The 5,716-nt window shown below is 37.4% G+C and overlaps 1 non-coding gene across 1 annotated transcript; it reads left to right on the top strand.

Moving 5' to 3' along the window:
* Positions 1–2,935: 2,935 nt before the first annotated feature.
* LOC112746152 (small nucleolar RNA R71) lies at positions 2,936–3,043 on the top strand. The gene has a single exon (XR_003174048.1). It is a non-coding gene; the product is annotated as a small nucleolar RNA R71 (small nucleolar RNA).
* Positions 3,044–5,716: the final 2,673 nt, after the last annotated feature.

The following is a 5,716-nucleotide window of genomic DNA, read 5'->3' as shown; positions in this document are numbered from 1 at the left end:
TTTAAGAGAGGTGATGGATTCATAGGACATTCATAACTTTAAGGCATAGTTACTAACTACTAATGATCATGTAATGAAGACACAAACATAGATAAGCACATAACATAGAAAACGAAAAACAGAAGAAATAAGAACAAGGAATGAATCCACCTTAGTGATGGTGGCGTTTCCTTCTTGAGGAACCAAAGATGTCCTTGAGCTCTTCTATGTCTCTTCCTTGTCTTTGTTGCTCCTCCCTCATTGCTTTTTGATCTTCTCTTATTTCATGAAGGATGATGGAGTGCTTTTGATGTTCCACCCTTAATTGTCCCATGTTGGAACTTAATTCTCCTAGGGAGGTGTTGATTTGCTCCTAATATTTATGTGGAGGGAAGTGCCTCCCCTGAGGTATCTCAGGGATCTCTTGATTTGCAGCCACATGTTCTACCACTGAGCTATAGACCCTTGAGATGAATCTTTCCATCCCCCATGACTCGGAGGTGGAAGCCTTTGTCTTCCCTTCCCCTCTTTTAGAGGTTTAGGTGCCATCAATGGTAATGGAAAAACAAAAAGCTTATGCTTTTACCACACCAAACTTAGAATGTTGCTCGCTCTCGAGCAAAAGAAGAAGGAATAGAAGAAGAAGAAGATATGGAGGAGATGTAGGGATGTGTGTATGGATGTGAGTGGTGGATGGAAAACAGAAGGGATGGTCATGAATGGAGAGATAGAGGGTGAGGTGGGTGGGGATCCTGTGAGATTCACAGATCCTGAGATGATCCTGTGGGTCCACAGATCCTGAGATGATCCTGTGGGGTCTACAGATCTTGAGGTGTCAAGGCATTTACATCCCTGCACCAATTTAGGCATGCAAAATGCCCTTGCACACAACTCTGGGCGTTCAGCGCCAGGTTGGTGCCCATTTTGGGCGTTCAACGCCCATTTGTTGCCATTTCTGGCGTTGAACGCCAGAACCATGCTTGTTCTGGGCGTTCAGCGCCAGGATGCTGCCCATTTTGGGCGTTCAGCGCCAGAACCATGCTCTGTTCTGGCGTTGAACGCCAGGCAGATGCTTCCTCCAGGGTGTGATTTTTCTTCTGCTGTTTTTGATTCTGTTTCTAAATTTTTCGTTTATTTTGTGACTCCACATGATCATGAACCTATAAAGACATATAACTAAGAAAAATATAGTTAGATAAATAAAAATTGGGTTGCCTCCCAACAAGCGCTTCTTTAATGTCAATAGCTTGACAGTGGGCTCTCATGGAGCCTCACAGATGTGCAGAGCTTTGTTGAGACTCTCCAACACCAAACTTAGAGTTTGATATGGGAGTTCAACACCAAACTTAGAGTTTGGTTGTGGCCTCCCAACACCAAACTTAGAGTTTCACTGTGGGGGCTTGGGTTGACTCTGCTTTGAGAGAAGCTTTTCATGCTTCCTCTCCATGGTTGCAGAGGGAGATCCTTGAGTTTTAAACACAAGGGAGTCCTCATTCCATTGAAGGACTAATTCTCCTCTGTCCACATCAATCACAGCTCTTGCTGTGGCTAGGAAAGGTCTTCCTAGGATGATAGATTCATCCTCTTCCTTTCCAGTATCCAGGACTATGAAATCAGCAGGGATGTAAAGGCCTTCAACCTTTACTAACACGTCCTCTACTTGTCCATAAGCCTGTTTTCTTGAACTGTCTGCCATCTCTAATGAGATTTTAGCAGCTTGCACCCCATAGATTTCCAGTTTCTCTATTACAGAGAGGGGCATGAGGTTTATCCCTGAACCATGGTCACACAGAGCCTTAAAGATCATGGTGCCTATAGTACAAGGTATTATGAACTTTCCAGGATCCTGTCTCTTCTGAGGCAATGTCAGTTGATCCAGATCACTTAGTTCATTGATGAACAAGGGAGGTTCAACTTCCCAAGCATCAATGCCAAATAATTTGGCATTCAGCTTCATGATTGCACCAAGAAACTTGGCAGTTTGCTCTTCAGTAACATCCTCATTCTCTTCAGAAGAGGAATACTCATCAGAGCTCATGAAGGGCATAAGGAGGTTCAATGGAATCTCTATGGTCTCTAGATGAGCCTCAGAGTCCTTTGGTTCCTCAGAAGGAAGCTCCTTATTGATCACTGGATGTCCCAGGAGGTCTTCCTCCTTGGGATTCACGTCCTCCTCTCCCTCTTTGGGTTCTGCCATGGTGCTTATGTCAATGGCCTTGCACTCTCCTTTTGGATTCTCTTCTGTATTGCTTGGGAGAGTACTAGGAGGGATTTCAGTGATCCTTTTACTCAGCTGGCCCACTTGTGCTTCCAAATTTCTAATGGAAGATCCTGTTTCATTCATGAAACTTACAGTAGCCTTAGACAGATCAGAGACTAAGTTTGCCAAATTAGAAGTATTTTGTTCAGAGTTCTCTGTCTGTTGCTGAGTGGATGATGGAAAAGGTTTATTATTGCTAAACCTGTTTCTTCCACCATTATTAAAGCCTTGTTGAGGCTTTTGATCCTTCCATGAGAAATTTGGATGATTTCTCCATGATGAGTTATAGGTGTTTCCATAAGGTTCACCTAAATAATTTACCTCTGCTATTGCAGGGTTTTTAGGATCATAAGCTTTTTCTTCATAAGAAGCCTCTTGAGTACTGTTGGATGCAGCTTGCATTCCATTCAGACTCTGAGAGATCATATTGACTTGCTGAGTTAATATTTTGTTCTGAGCCAATATGGCATTCAGAGTATCAACTTCAAGAACTCCCTTCTTCATATGCGTCCCATTATTCACAGGATTCCTTTCAGAAGTGTACATGAACTGGTTATTAGCAACCATGTCAATGAGTTCTTGTGCTTCTACAGGTGTTTTCTTTAGGTGAATGGATCCACCTGCAGAGGTATCCAATGACATCTTTGATAACTCAGATAAACCATCATAGAATATATCCAGGATGGTCCATTCTGAAAGCATGTCAGAAGGACACTTTTTGGTCAACTGTTTGTATCTTTCCCAAGCTTCATAGAGGGATTCACCTTCTTTCTATCTGAAGGTTTGAACATCAGCTCTAAGCTTGCTCAGCTTTTGAGGAGGAAAGTACTTGGCTAAGAAAGCCGTGACCAGCTTATCCCAAGAGTTCAGGCTGTCTTTGGGTTGAGAATCCAACCATAATCTAGCTCTGTCTCTTACAGCAAAAGGGAAAAGCATGAGCCTGTAGACTTCAGGATCTACTCCATTAGTCTTAACAGTATCACATATCTGCAAGAATTCAGTTAAGAATTGAAAAGGATCTTCAGATGGAAGTCCATGAAACTTGCAGTTCTGCTGCATCAGAGAAACTAATTGAGGTTTCAGCTCAAAGTTGTTTGCTCCAATGGCAGGAATGGAGATGCTTCTTCCATGTAAATTGGAATTAGGTGTAGTAAAGTCACCAAGCATCTTCCTTACATTATTATTATTTTCGGCTGCCATCTCCTCTTCCTGTTCGAAAATTTCTGAAAGGTTATTTCTGGATTGTTGTAATTTAGCTTCTCTTAATTTTCTCTTCAGAGTCCTTTCAGGTTCCGGATCTGCTTCAACAAGAATATTCTTGTCCTTGCTCCTGCTCATATGACAAAGAAGAGGGCACAGAAAAATAATAATAATAATAGAGGTCCTTTATACCACAGTATAGGATCCCTGTGTGAGTAGAAGAAGAGGGGGAGACAAAGAATGTAATATAATGGAAGAAACACAGCTGTGAGGAGGGTTGAGATGTGAGATGAGATGTTAGTAGATGAATAAATAAATAGAATGAGATGAGAGAGGGAGAATTTTTTGAAAAATATTTTTGAAAAAGAGTTAGTGATTTTCGAAATTGGTTTTTGAAAAATGTTAGTATTTTTTGAAAATTTTTAAAATCAAAAATAAAAATAAGAATAATTAGTTAATTAAAAAGAAATTTTTGAAAAAGAGGGAAGATATTTTCGAAAATTAGAGAGAGAGAGTTAGTTAGGTAGTTTTGAAAAAGTTAAGAAACAAACAAAAAGTTAGTTAGTTAGTTGAAACAAATTTTGAAAAGATAAGAAGTTAGGAGGTTAGAAAAGATATTTTGAAACCAACTTTTTGAAAAAAGTAAGATAAGAAGATATTTTAGAAATTAGTTTTGAAAAAGATTTGATTTTTAAAATCTCAATTAATGACTTGATTCATAAGAAATCACAAGATATGATTCTAGAACTTAAAGTTTGAATCTTTCTTAACAAGCAAGTAACAAACTTGAAATTTTTGAATCAAAACATTAATTGATGATGTTATTTTCGAAAATATGATGTAAAATTAAGAAGAAGATTTTTGAAAAATATTTTTGAAATTTTTGAAAATAACTAAAAAAATTGAAAAAGATTTGATTTTTGAAAAAGATTTTGAAAAAAATAGATAAGAATTTTAAATTGAAAATTTGATTTGACTCATGAAAACAACTAGATTTTAAAAATTTTTGAAAAAGTCAAATTCAATTTTCGAATTTATGAGAGAGAAGAAAGGAAAGATAATTTTTTGATTTTTGAATTTTTATGATGAGAGAGAAAAACAAGAAAAATGATGCAATGCATGAGAATTTTAGATCAAAACATTGAATGCATGCAAGAATGCTATGAATGTCAAGATGAACACCAAGAACACTATGAAGATCATGATGAACATCAAGAACACAATTTTGAAAAAAAAAAATTTTTATGCAAAAAAATATGCAAGACACCAAACTTAGAATTCTTTAATGCTTAGACACTAAGAATTCAAGAATGCATATGAAAAACAAGAAAAGACACAAAACATGCAAATGCAAAGATCAAACAAGAAGACTTACCAAGAACAACTTGAAGATCATGAAGAACACTATGAATGCATGTATTTTCGAAAAATGCAAGATGCATATGCAATTGACACCAAACTTATGATATGACTCAAGACTCAAACAAAAAACACAAAATATTTTTTATTTTTATGATTTTCTAATTTTTTTTTTGGATTTTTTTCGAAAATTATTTGTAAAAGAAAAAAAATAAGGATTCCAAAATTTTTAATATGAATTCCAGGAATCTTGCCATGTTAGTCTAAAGCTTCAGTCCAGGAATTAGACATGGCTCACTAGCCAGCCAAGCTTTCAATGAAAGCTCCAGTCCAAAACACTAGACATGGCCAATGGCCAGCCAAGCTTCAGCAGATATGGATACTTTTCAAGTATAGAGCAACTAAGTGTGTGAGAATCTCTTCTTTTGTGATGGTAAGTTGAAACCCCAGTCCAAAAGATTAGACATGGCTTACAGCCAGCCAGGATTCAACAAATCATCATGAAACACTAGAATTCATTCTTAAAAATTCTGAAGAAAAATATATTTTTGAAAACATTTTTTTTTTCGAAAACAAAAGAGAAATTTTTGAAATTTTTTTTTTTGAAAAATTTTTGAAAACAAAACAAAAAGAAAATTACCTAATCTGAGCAACAAGATGAACCGTCAGTTGTCCAAACTCGAACAATCCCCGGCAACGGCGCCAAAAACTTGGTACGCGGAATCGTGATTACACTTTAATTATGTAAGGTTCATTGCTCTTTCTTTCCCTGGTAATGGCACAAAAAAACATGATGCCAAGACCATGGTTCACAACTCCGTGTAACTAACCAACAAGTGCACTGGGTCGTCCAAGTAATACCTTACGTGAGTAAGGGTCGAATCCCACGGAGATTGATGGTATGAAGCAAGCTATGGT

Source organism: Arachis hypogaea, chromosome 14, assembly GCF_003086295.3.
Source record: "Arachis hypogaea cultivar Tifrunner chromosome 14, arahy.Tifrunner.gnm2.J5K5, whole genome shotgun sequence".
In the NCBI taxonomy this organism is placed as follows: Eukaryota; Viridiplantae; Streptophyta; class Magnoliopsida; order Fabales; family Fabaceae; genus Arachis; species Arachis hypogaea.
Note: the sequence above shows the minus strand (reverse complement) of the source record. Positions and strands in the feature narration are given on the sequence as shown.